General features: G+C 43.1%; 1 long non-coding RNA gene across 1 annotated transcript; it reads right to left on the bottom strand.

Moving 5' to 3' along the window:
* Window positions 1-4742: 4742 nt before the first annotated feature.
* LOC119783493 lies at window positions 4743-7691 on the bottom strand. Its single transcript, XR_005280805.1, has 5 exons — window positions 7143-7691; window positions 6926-7046; window positions 6675-6752; window positions 6455-6597; window positions 4743-4971 (listed from the first exon to the last, which is right to left on the bottom strand). It is a non-coding gene; the product is annotated as an uncharacterized LOC119783493 (long non-coding RNA).
* Between the last annotated feature and the right edge of the window lie 5247 nt (window positions 7692-12938).

The following is a 12938-nucleotide window of genomic DNA, read 5'->3' as shown; positions in this document are numbered from 1 at the left end:
CCAGGTCTGTAGGAAATTATAAGGTTGAAACGTGAGAAGAAGATTGACCACCTGGATTGGCGAGGATTTGCCTGCTTGGTTGACTGGATGTAAGCCAGGTTCTTGTGGTCTGTCCATACAAGAACCGGATGCTCAGCTCCCTCCAGCCAATTTCTCCATTCTTCCAACGCCAACTTAATAGCCAGGAGCTCTCGGTCACCCACGTCATAGTTCTGTTCTGCGGAAGAGAGTCTACGAGAGAAGAATGCACATGGGTGTATCTTCTGATCAGAGTCGAGCCTCTGGGAGAGAACCGCTCCAACCCCAGAATCAGAAGCATCCACCTCTAGGATGAACTGTTTTGTTGGGTCAGGTTGTATCAGAACGGGAGCTCTAGAAAACAAGGATTTGAGTTTCTCAAAGGCGGCTTGAGCTTCGGGAGTCCACTGAAAAGTTCGTTTAATGGAAGTCAGAGAGGTTAATGGAAGGGCGGTTTGACTGTAGTTTCTGATGAATCGACGATAGAAGTTAGCGAACCCTAAAAACCTCTGTAGCTGTTTTCGGTTTTCAGGAACTGGCCAGTCTAAAACTGCTTTGATCTTGTCTTCTGAAGGTTTTACCTGGCCGCCCTCGAGCACAAACCCCAAAAAGGTGACTGAAGGTTGATGGAATTCGCACTTCTCGGCTTTCACGAACAGTTTATTCTCCAGTAGTCTCTGTAAGACAAGACGGACATGTCTCTTGTGTTCCTGGAGGTCCTTGGAATAGATGAGAATGTCATCAATGTACACAAAAACAAACACGTTGAGGAAATCTCTGAGAACATCATTAACCAAAGCCTGAAAGCAGGCAGGAGCGTTTGTTAAACCGAAGGGCATCACCAGGTATTCGAATTGACCCAAGGGTGTCTTAAAGGCAGTTTTCCATTCATCACCCTCTCGTATCCTAAGGAGATGATAGGCGTTTCTTAAGTCCAGCTTGGAAAACACTGTTGCACCCTGTACAGGTTCAAAAGCAGAGGCGAGAAGAGGCAGTGGGTATTTATTTTTAATTGTGATCTGATTCAAACCTCGATAATCAATACAGGGTCTCAGGGAACCATCCTTCTTGCCAACGAAGAAGAAACCAGCGCCCAATGGAGAGGATGAAGGGCGAATTATTCCAGCAGCTAATGATTCGTTGATGTATTTTTCCATTGTTTCTCTTTCGGGCTTGGAAATGTTATACAACCTGCTGCTAGGAAGGGGTGCACCAGGTAAAAGTTCAATGGCGCAATCGTATGGTCTGTGTGGAGGTAGGGACGTCGCACTGACCTTACTGAAGACAGGGGCTAAGTCATGGTACTCAGAGGGAACTGAAGAAAGGTCAGGAGAGTCCATCTCCCCCCCACCACTAGGAGGCCCCACCACAGGGGCAGCAGAACGAAGGCAGGTTTCGTGGCACGTAGTGGACCATGATTCCAGAAGACGTTTAGTCCAATTAATGTGAGGGTTATGCTTCTCCAACCACTCGAACCCGAGGACCAGCGGGGAACATGCAGAGGGAAAAACAAAGAAAGTTATTGTCTCTCGGTGGTTACCTGACAGAAGTAGCTCGAGGGGCTTGGTTTGGTGGGTAACACGGTGGAGTCTTTTGCCGTCTATGGCGGACACACTGAGAGGCTGAGAGAGAGGAACGGTTTTAATCTGGAGTTGCTGGACAAGGTTAGAGTCGATTAGGTTACGCTCACAGCCTGAGTCGATGAAAGCGGAGAAAGAGAGACTTTGGTTATCACAGAAGAGCGTGGCTGGCAGCAACAAACGAGGAGATTTTATTGTATTAATTTGGCCCGCCAGACTCCTCAGATCCTCTGGCGGGCCCCGGCTTTTGATTTTGCCGGACAGGAGGCGATGAAGTGTCCACTCTCGCCACAGTAGATACATAGCTTACTTAGGAAACGCCTCTGTCTCTCCTCTGGAGTGAGCATAGTGTGTCCCACCTGCATAGGTTCAAAATCCCTTTCCCCCGAATGAGAGGCTTGAACGGGCAATGGTAGAGATTGGGACTTAGACCTCTGAGTGGGCATCTGCTCTGTAGAGGGAGAACAAACAGTCACATTAAGAGGGGCAGGAGAGAAATTGCTCAGCTTCTTAGAGCTGTTTCTGGCACGAATCCTATTATCAAGCCTAATGGAAAGGCGAATTAAATCCTCGAGGGAAGCTGGTTCGTCGAGGGTTGCTAGTTCATCTTTAATCTGTTCGTTTAGAGCCATGAAGAAGGCTCCCTTCAAGGCGCTTTGGTTCCATCCGGAAGCTGCCGCCTTAACCCGGAAGTTTATTGAAAAATCTGCCACCGATGAATTTCCTTGTTTAAGGCTGAAAAGAGCTCTGGAATCAATAGTTTGGTCAGTTTCCTGGTTGAATACCTGGGTAAATTCAGCAATGAAGTCAGAAAAACGGCAATTTAAACTGTCGTCAGTGGCAAATCTTGCCTGAGCCCAGTCCAAGGCTCTTCCTGTTAACTGAGAAAGAATGAACGTCATCTTCTTGTGATCTGTGGAAAAGCTACCAGGAGAGTTCTGAAAAATCAACCGACACTGGAATAAAAATCCTTTGCAATCTTTCATGTTACCGGAGAATTTCTCTGGAAGACTAGGGCGGAACTCTGATGACGTCACAGGTTGTGACCTCGGGGGAGGGACTGGACCCGGAAATGGTTGCTGAACAGATGCAGCATTAGCGCTATTCAGGAAGTTAGCACAACTCTGTAGCATTTGGTTATGAGTTCCAACTAGATGGTATAACTCACGGAGCGTTTGGGATTGTCCTTGTAGTTGAGCATCCTGTTCATCCAAACGACGGGTGAGGTGATCTGCTGGGCCTTGAGTTTGGCCGCAGTGTTCTGTCATGATGGGTTCTCAAATGGAGACCCAATTATGCAGAACACCACTAGACGGACACAAGGATGAAAGTTTAACACGTTTATTATGCACAACACACAGAATGTACTGATGACTGGTTCGGGCCTGGGTTCTGGTTTCACCGGAGTCTGCGTGAGAGACAGAGCGGTTAAGGACTGCTGACAGGATTTGATTTCCAAGTGAGCTCTGATGTACCTTGAGGGTTCTTGAGGTTCTCTTTGGGAGAGTCACTGTTGGTTCTGGAGAGGTGTATATCAGCAGAGTCCGTTAGCTGCTTCAGCGTCTCACGTCTAGCTTGAACAGACCTTAGCTTAGGTTTCCCAGCTCTGGTCCAGAGCTGCTTGGAGGTTCTCAGAGAATCTTCAGGGTTTGGCTCAGAGGGTCGGCTCGGCAGGTTAGCTCTTCCTGAGCTTTCACGGAGGAGACAGGGGTTTCCTGGAAACACAGAGATAGTGGTTAGAATCCAACCTGGATTCAAAGTCATGGAGATACTCAAAGATCTAGGCTTTAGCGCTGACCAACTGGAACAACACTGCGGCGTTGAGGCAAGGTCTGAAGACAGCTTATGTAGTGGATCCTCTGATGATCTTGACGAGCTGCAGCTGTGCAGGAGGCTCCCTCAGAGGATCCACGGCGGACTCTGCTGGAGAAAGATGGGATTTCTCCAGCTCCCAACAGTGACACTTAAGTTGAATGAATTCAGTTCACACTGAAGATTACATATTTGGAAATGAGATCAACCACGCAAAAGAATCAGATTTCCTAAAAAAAAAATCAGAACTGTGCGTTAATGCCTGCAGTGTGAACGTAGCCTTAAACGTGTTCATCAAGACATGACAATGGCTGATGTTCCAGAAGTTCATTTAAAGCTGCTTAATTTATTCCAAAACCAGTTTAAATGTGAGTTTAGGATCGTCAATCCATTTAAATCCATTTTCCCCTTTTCTTTTGATAGAATATAGAGCCCGAAACATTAACTAGTTGGTTTCTGCTAAAAGGAGTGAGCAATGCAACCCTGAGGGACCAAGTATGGTAGAGATATAAAGGTATAGTTTAAAGAAGAGAAAATCACCTTAAAACGTTTTAGTTTTATTCAAATTAACCAAAGCTGTTTGCCTTTGGGTTCACTAAACATTTAGGTCCTGCTATCTTCATGGTTGATTGAATTTTTTACTGTTTTATTTTAACTTTAATCTTTAATTATCCTCCCATATTTGTTTGTTGTTCTTTGTGTGGCTCAGTGTCGATGTATCCCTTCTGCTCTGCTGCTTAACTCCCAGATTGTCTATAAGGTCAATAAAATGAGAAGAACTGCAAGAGGAACGTCTCACTGTCCTTTTTTAAAGCTAATTTGTTTTGACACTGCAAGGTGACAAGAACAATTGTTCTATTAACATGAGCTGTCAGGTCAGACCACCAACTGGGAAACAATAATAACCACCAATCTGCCAAAGCGCTGTATTATAGTAATATTAGGACTCTTGCTCCATTTGACTTAAGTTTGGTTTATTTACAAAGAATCAATTTACAACCACTTATTTCAAGACACTTTACCAGAAAATACAAACAGATCCTGTTCACATTACTGCAATCAAACCTTTATTATAGTGAGAAATAACAGATGAAGATAGAACGACAGGAAGCATACTTCAACAGAACCAGACCCAGTAGGGGATTTAATATAAATAAGTTTTAAAATAGAAACAAGTCCCAACAAATGTCATCTAAAGGCAATTAACATGACAATTTTAATACAGAAACATGTAACAGAAGTAAAAAAAAAAATAAAAACACAGAATCAAATCTAAACACAAACATCCGGTTAGATCCTATTTACAATATGGTAAAGATAAATTTAGTGTATCATGGCATTTACAGAATTCAATCCAAGGAAGCTCAGCCAATCACATCCAGTCGTCAATGTTGCTGCAGTGCCTCCTCCTGACAGTGGAGAGGAAAACCAGCTTCAAGCAGGAAGGAACCTCCAGTAGCTCCATGTCAGCGCCCATCTACTTTGGCTGAGCGGGTCTTTAACAGGACAGCAGACGTTTGACAGACACAGAGGCGCCGGTCCAAGGAGCAGATGACCTTATCTGGAAAAAAAGAACAAGAGTTAGTGAACGAACACGATAGTCTGTGAAATTTAAACACATAAACTATGGGAGAGGTGTAACTTTAACCAATAGAAGAGGGAAACACACAGGGAGAACCTAAAGTTAACAGAAGTGATAACTGTAAACAATGGATGCTTGGAGAAAATGCCTGAAAATGCTGCATTTGTTGGAGTCTACAGTCTATGGAAGTAAATCTGTGTTGCTGGGATTTGAATTAAAAATGCTACTGAAATTTAAATGTTGTATGTTTGTGCTTACTATTTCAGTGTTAGAATATATTCACAACACATTTTTGACCTAAAAAAAATCATTGTCATTATTTCTACACAGTTGAAATTTAATTTGTGATTTTCTCTTTAAGCTAAAAATTCACATTACTATTTCAAAGTGATTACATTTTCAATACTTATTTTTCAGTTTAATTTTTGAGTGTTAAAAAAATCTGCATATAGAAAATAAATTCGGCATTTAAATTCAGTGTAAAAAGGGAAGGGTTACTTCAGGTCACAGACATTAGCAATGGATTGTGGCGTCCAACACCCAGCCAATCCCCTTACGTTTTCTTGGTCACGTGACGTGACGCATGTGGCGCTCATGCGGTAAGGAAAACCAGCATGACCGAGCCGGTCATGCTAGATAACGCTACCTCACCGTTGAGTTAGCGTTAGCTTTCATGACCGGCTCCATGATGCTGGTTTACCTAAAGTATGAGCGCCACAAGCGTCACGTCACATGACCAAGAAAACGTAACGGGATTGGCTTCCCTTTTTACACTGAATTTAAACGCAGAATTTAAGATGGTGAAATAAAGGCCTGTTGAATCTCAGGAGGCTGAAAATATTGAGTTTGAACTTTGAAAGGTTGAATTTTTTTATATACAGATTTTTTTAACACTCAAAAATTTTACTGAAAAATAAGTATTGAAAATGTATTTACCTTGAAATAGTAATGTAAATATTGAGCTTCAAGAGAAAATAACAAATGAAATTTCAACTGTGTAGAAATAATGACAGAATTTTTTTAGGTCAAAAAGGGGTTCTGAATATATCTTAACACTGAAACAGTAAGTACAAACATACAACATTTAAATTTCAGTGGCATTTTTAATTCAAATCACAGCGACACAGAAGTACTTCCATACAGTCGGTCGTTTCTCTACTTTAATAGGTTTTAAAAAACTTCAGAGATCAACCAGGCCAAAATTCTCCCATATTGGATCAGAAGCTGCTTCTTAACTGTTTCTCTGTGGTTTAATGGAAAAGTCAGAACTTCTGGTTCTGATAAAGGTTTGGTTACAGAGATACAAATAGAGGTGAACATCAATTCATGATGGAAAGATGAAGATTAAATGTTAGACCACCTTGATGGGATGGTTGTAGCTTTTGTATCTGTTTGTTCTGGATCTGTTTTTAGTATCTTCACCAATACTGATGAACATCTGGAAGCAATAAAGGTTCATTACCTTCTTCTACTGGGTGTAGCAGACTGATGGTTTAGCTGCGAGGTCGTCAACGTTTTTTAGACTCCAGAATGTTGGAGAGACAAATAGAGGAGCCATGTTTCTCCTCCTTAGTGGACTGTGTGCTCCATCCTCTTCTTCAGCTCCTTCATAAATGAAAGCAAAGCATCCTCAGAGTCTTAACCTATCTGCATGGGATGTTTCTCTAGTCAAACCAACATACCTCCAAACATGTGTGGATGGATTCTGTTCCAATGTGATCCAACTGCTAGAACACTGCTAGCTGTTTAACCTGCTTTCCCTGTAAAAAATAAGACAAATTAATCTACAGAATTTCCTCGACACCAAGTTGAAATCTGGGGCAGGATGTTGTTTTCATCATAATCTTAGTCTTTCTGTGTTTCAATGACTGTTATCTTTTAATCAGGCCTGGGAAGCTTGAGTTGTGGGTTTGTCGTGTTAATAAAGTCCTACTCCGTGTGTTTTCTGTTCCAGTCTTTCTCTGTGCCGTCCTCAGGTGGGGACTGGGAAGCTCCTCACCATCCTGGATGTCCCGGTTCCTCACAGGAGTTCTGCTTTTGGACGTCCACAGTGTCTGAACATACATGAAAAACTAAGTGAGGCCACCTGAAATGTTAACTATATATTTAAAAGATGGATTATTGTTGCTCCTTACTGAACATGCTCTCACTCTTTGTGAAGGTCAGCAGCCCAGACGATCCTCCTCTGGTTTGGTCGCTGCAGATCTCATCAGCATCTTCTGATGGCCCAAAGCTTGTAGCGGCTCGGTCCAACATGGGATTCAAAAAACACGGAAGAGATCCACTGCGGTCAGGACAGGCCTAGATTATATGGAGAATATTTCTGCAGAGGGTTCTTTTCCCTCTAACTAGGCCTGAAAACTAACTAACCAGAGGAACATCTAGAACTAGACCAAGTCACATCGGAAAGCCGTTTCTAACAGTCGGTGCTTCTCATAACTCAAATCCTCACATCAGTCCTGTCCTCTGCCTCTAACTGGTCTAAATCAATTAGTCCCACCAAGCGTCATCTCTCTACCTTCTCACCAACATCCCAGAGACCAGTTCAACTGATGATCACCACAAGCTGTGTCTCTGTTCCATTCTTTCCAGTTTTTCTCCTTTAGGGTTTAAGTTTGACCTCCTCCGTTGTCCTCAGCAGCGATGTCCAGCTGTTTCGTTGAATTGGTTTGCCTCCTTGTGGTTGATCTTTTAACCAGGATTTAATTTCTGTTTTCACACCTCATCTCCTCAGATGTCTGTGCTAACGGAAATTCTTAACATCTAAAACGTACATCAAAATCTAGCAGCGGGGTAAAGAAAAGCCAGGGTGCAAGACGCTACCTAAGGCATCCCTAGACCTGCCAGACTCCTTAGCATCTAAAAAAATAAATCTAGCAGCAGGGTAAAGAAAAGCCAGGGTGCAAGACGCTACCTAAGGCATCCCTAGACCTGCCAGATATAAAAACGATCTATAAATGATATCTAGGTGTGACTGTTTCCAGTCCTTCAGCCTTCCCACCTCCAAAAGTCACCAAATCAGCAATAAAATAGATAGTTGAAGGCGTTAAAGGAAGGTTCTTGAAATCCCTCTTCTCAAACATGCCTCTCGCCACAAGGCCTCTTCCCAGGGGGCTCCTCTTCATCATCTTCCTCTCTTCTCCTTCTCCTGGAGGCACGGTCTACTTGGCAGTCCGGTAAATCCTCCGGCTCCTCCGGGTTCCAAGGGAGTCTCAAGGGGGGGGGGATCCTCAGGGTGAACCGAAGAAGAGGTCGAAGGTGGTCATTGTCTTCATCATCTTCCTCATCTTCGTCTCTTCTTCTTTTCCTAGAGGCACGGTCTTCTTGGCAGTCCGGGGAATCTTCATCGTCTTCTTCCTCAGAGCTTGTGGTGTCATATCCGGAGAACGCACTAGATACCTCAAGAAACTCACTAGAAACAGACCTATAATCCTCATCCTCATCCTCAAACTCATCCTCAGCCTTCTCGTCATCCTCGTCCTCAACCTCATCCTCATCTTCTTCCTCAGACTCCTCCTCATCCTCGTCCCCAGACCTATCATCCTCAGCCTCATCCTCATCCTCAACCTCTTCCTCATCCTCGTCCTCAGCCTCATCCTCGTCCTCATCCTCAACCTCTTCCTCATCCTCGTCCTCAACCTCATCCTCTTCCTCATCCTTGTCCTCAGCCTCATCCTCATCCTCAGACCTATCATCCTCAGCCTCATCCTCGTCCTCATCCTCAACCTCTTCCTCAGCCTCCTCCTCATCCTCAACCTCATCCTCATCCTCTTCCTCATCCTCAACCTCTTCCTCATCCTCCTCCTCATCCTCAACCTCATCCTCAGCCTCATCCTCAACCTCGTCCTCAGCCTCATCCTCGTCCCCAGACCTATCATCCTCAGCCTCCTCCTCATCCTCAACCTCATCCTCATCCTCTTCCTCATCCTCAACCTCTTCCTCATCCTCCTCCTCATCCTCAACCTCATCCTCAGCCTCATCCTCAACCTCGTCCTCAGCCTCATCCTCGTCCCCAGACCTATCATCCTCAGCCTCATCCTCGTCCTCATCCTCAACCTCTTCCTCATCCTCAACCTCTTCCTCAGCCTCCTCCTCATCCTCAACCTCGTCCTCAGCCTCCTCCTCATCCTCTTCCTCGTCCTCAGCCTCGTCCTCAGCCTCAACCTCTTCCTCATCCTCAACCTCTTCCTCAGCCTCCTCCTCATCCTCAACCTCGTCCTCAGCCTCCCCCTCATCCTCTTCCTCGTCCTCAGCCTCGTCCTCAGCCTCAACCTCTTCCTCATCCTCAACCTCTTCCTCAGCCTCCTCCTCATCCTCTTCCTCGTCCTCAGCCTCGTCCTCAGCCTCAACCTCTTCCTCATCCTCAACCTCTTCCTCAGCCTCCTCCTCATCCTCAACCTCGTCCTCAGCCTCTACCTCCACAAAATCCTGTATCTCCACCTCCTCATTCTCCTCCACCACTACTGCTTCAGCCTCTACCTCCTCCTCCTCATCATCAGAAGAACCTTCCTCCACCTCCTCAATGTGTAACTGTTCTCTCAATCTCCTCATCCTTCTCCTCAGTCCTCCCATGAGGTTATTAAAATTGAAATTAAAATTACCCAGTTCCTGAATCCAGAACGGGAGCTCCGGGTCAGGAAGGGCGGCGACTGGAACTGTGAGGGAAACAAATCATTAGACCAGGAACGTTAATAAAGGAACATTAAATAAAAAATGAAATGCTTTATTTTAGGTTGCTGGATGTGCCTGTGTGAGTTTGTCAGGTTAAATTAGATTTAATCAATAAGAACATTGATCTGTGAGCTAAAATAACCCAATAAAAAACATATTAAGAATGTTAGTGGTTTGGTTAGTTTTAAAAATAAAAATGGACATCGTTGTAAAAGACACAATAATACAAAAATTAATACACACAGAAATATTTAAAAATATGTATATATGTGCGTATACGATTGTGTGCTCCTGTCTCAGTACATTTCCCTATCTACTGTTATTCATTTGTGGATTTCCACAGACAGACTCCTACCGTCTCTGTCTTGGGGCTCTGATTAGACTGCCCCACATGTGCATAGAATTTGCCAATCATGTACTATTGCTAGGTGAATTTAATAATTTAATGGCCAATCAGCATCTCAGAATTCTATGGTCTTGGGGCTCTGAAAATACTGCCCTTTAACAGGCTTCTGCACCCAATGCGCAGGTATGACGAATCCACCTCGTCACTTAAAACAACCTGTCTAACTTTGCATGCCACACACAAATTCCAGTTATACTGTGCTTAACGTAAGAGGACAAAATACACAACGACTAGCTGAAGCACAAAGTAGCGGACCTATTTTACTTTTAAAACACACATTAGCTCGTTCTGGTTACCAGATGCTGGAACGTTATTGTGGGTGCCAACAAATAATTTTAAGGACGGCGGATTTGCAAGAAGAAAATATTGTAGATAAGTGAATATAAAAAATAAGAAAAGTGTGTGAGGGAAGGATGAGTAAGAAGGGGCGGAAGGGGGTGTTTGCTCGGGGGGAAGAGGAGGGGGGCACCAGTTAGTTGTACGGGTGGTTATAATGCTAACAGCCGGGACTTGTTCAATCTCTCAGTCTTGGCAAAGCATCTTTGCTGAGGTTCAAACCCAAAGGCAAAAATGTCGAGTATAGCGGTGAATGAAAACGCAAAAACAGTTGGTATGGAAAAGCAAAGGGGATTAAAAAAAATAAAAAAAGTTGACGTCTACCAAAACTACTTGACTCGCTACCTTGTTGTCAGATTATATTTTTTTTTATGTTTTTGTATTAAAAGTATGGTGGAATTGACATCAAGTCAATGAATATGTTGTAAAGGGAATAAGTTGTAAAAAATAAACTAAAAATATTATATTTTGTTATTAGTATATCAATTGAAGTGTGAGATATAAACGGTAATATATGGGACAAACTGATTTTCATGAGAAGAAATCAGAAATAAGAGAGCTGAGAGTGAAGGGGAAACTTAAAACTATTTAATGAGGAGCTAAAGTGGGAAGAAGAGCGGCCGTTCTATTTATCTGTATTCTTTGATTACATTGCTATGGGTAAAAGAAGAGGGAACGGCTGCAGGCCAAGAGATGATCCTTGTATATGTTTAGTTTCATTTTGCCACCCTTGTTTTGAAGTTTCCCCCCCCCCCCCCCCCCCCCCCCCCCCCCCCCCCCCCCCCCCCCCCCCCCCCCCCCCCCCCCCCCCCCCCCCCTCTCCACCAAAACCACCCCCCAAACCCACCCCCCCTGCACAATAAACCACAACACCAAAGGTAAACCAGATCATGAACCTGGATTCTTGGAGGGCCAATAAAAAGAACCCCGCTTCCAGTGACCCCAAATAATCACTGTTACTGTTAATAAAAAGTTAAATTAAATAATTACTGTTTAAAATGTATTTCATTCTCCAAATTGTTAACTTAATTTGATTCTTATTTATGGATTAGTTGAGGGACACTACACTAGGCTATTCATGCACCACTAAAAAATAATTTGTTTTTACTCAGCCCGACAAGAACTGAGGAGGATTTTAATACTTCTTCACCAGCACATTGAGTGAATAATACTTTCAAATCACACAGACTGACCTTTAAAATAAATTTTTTTTTTTTTAAATGTAAAGATTTATATATACTTTTTAGTATGTATTTTAGGAAAATTATTTTGCCTGAATATTATCCAATTAATGAAATGGTCCATATTATATAGATTTATTTCTAACACACCTTCCCTGCAATGAGAACTGAGCAAATCCCCCAGGAATTAGGGCTGGGTATTGTTCAAAATTTTCGGGACCGAAAACAACAATAAGGCATACAATACCCGATAACCTTCACTTTCAGATACCAGGGTTCCCTGAACGATACTTTTTTCAAGAATACCAGTTTATATAATATGCCAATTCGAAGAAAAAAGAAGAAATCAACAACAACATTATTAAAGTACAAATCTTGAGTTTTATTTTAAGCACTCTGATTTTTCCAATTTGTACATTTTTTCCTTACTACAATATTTTTTTTTTCAAGTGGAAATGAAGAACAGTTAGCAAACAAAGTCAAGTGTCATAATATGCACTGTTACATTGAGAGGACCTTTTTACTTAGCAGTTTTCTGTCATGTCTGACTTTCTCAGAGAAGACAAACATGCACGTGAATGGGATCCTATCGACCAAAACCAGGACACCAATAGAGTGGTTAATGTGGGAGCGATAAGCACATAACGAGCAAGGGATCTCAATACCGACAAGAAAATAATATTGGAAGGCAGGATGACGTAATCTCGGAATGAAACTGACTGCAAACGTGATTTAGTTTATCAGGTCGGATTTTTTCCCACTTAAAAAAACATAACTAAAACTACTTTTTTCCTAATGAATTCACAAGCAAAAATCTAGCTGCAGAAGGCAAATAAAAAAAAAAGGAATAGGAACAGTAGCTCCCGCCCAAGGCGCTGTATGCTAGAGGGCCAACCTTTCGTTCGACCGTGCAGACCAGAGCTGCTCAAAACTGTTTCCAGCCGCGCAAAGTCAGGAACAGCTAGAGACAAAGACAGGCAAAAAGGAAAAAAGAAGTAGATGCGATATTGCTGCTCTTGCTGCGCTAACCAAAAGAGGTTAGAAAGCAGCATGATTCAACTTCCTCGCCTCATGGTTAGCTCTGCCGTCAATGGGATGTTTCAAGTGAGCGCAGGATACTGACAGGTACCAGCTCTTCTTGCAGTCAAAAACAACGCGCAACTATAATGCAAAAAAAATTGTTTCCGGCAAAGAAATTATAGCACTTCGAGCAGAACTACATTGCATCAGTCAATAAAGAAAGTGAAAAGCCACTGACTTTTGACATTGGGTGCAGATTTAAAAGGAGGTTCCATGACGCTGACAAACAAGTTCACAACCAGAATTACACATGAAAACCCTATGGATGTAGG

The sequence above is a fragment of the Cyprinodon tularosa genome, unplaced genomic scaffold (genome assembly GCF_016077235.1).
Source record: "Cyprinodon tularosa strain WSP-4 unplaced genomic scaffold, ASM1607723v1 ctg206, whole genome shotgun sequence".
NCBI classification, from domain to species: domain Eukaryota; kingdom Metazoa; phylum Chordata; class Actinopteri; order Cyprinodontiformes; family Cyprinodontidae; genus Cyprinodon; species Cyprinodon tularosa.
Note: the sequence above shows the minus strand (reverse complement) of the source record. Positions and strands in the feature narration are given on the sequence as shown.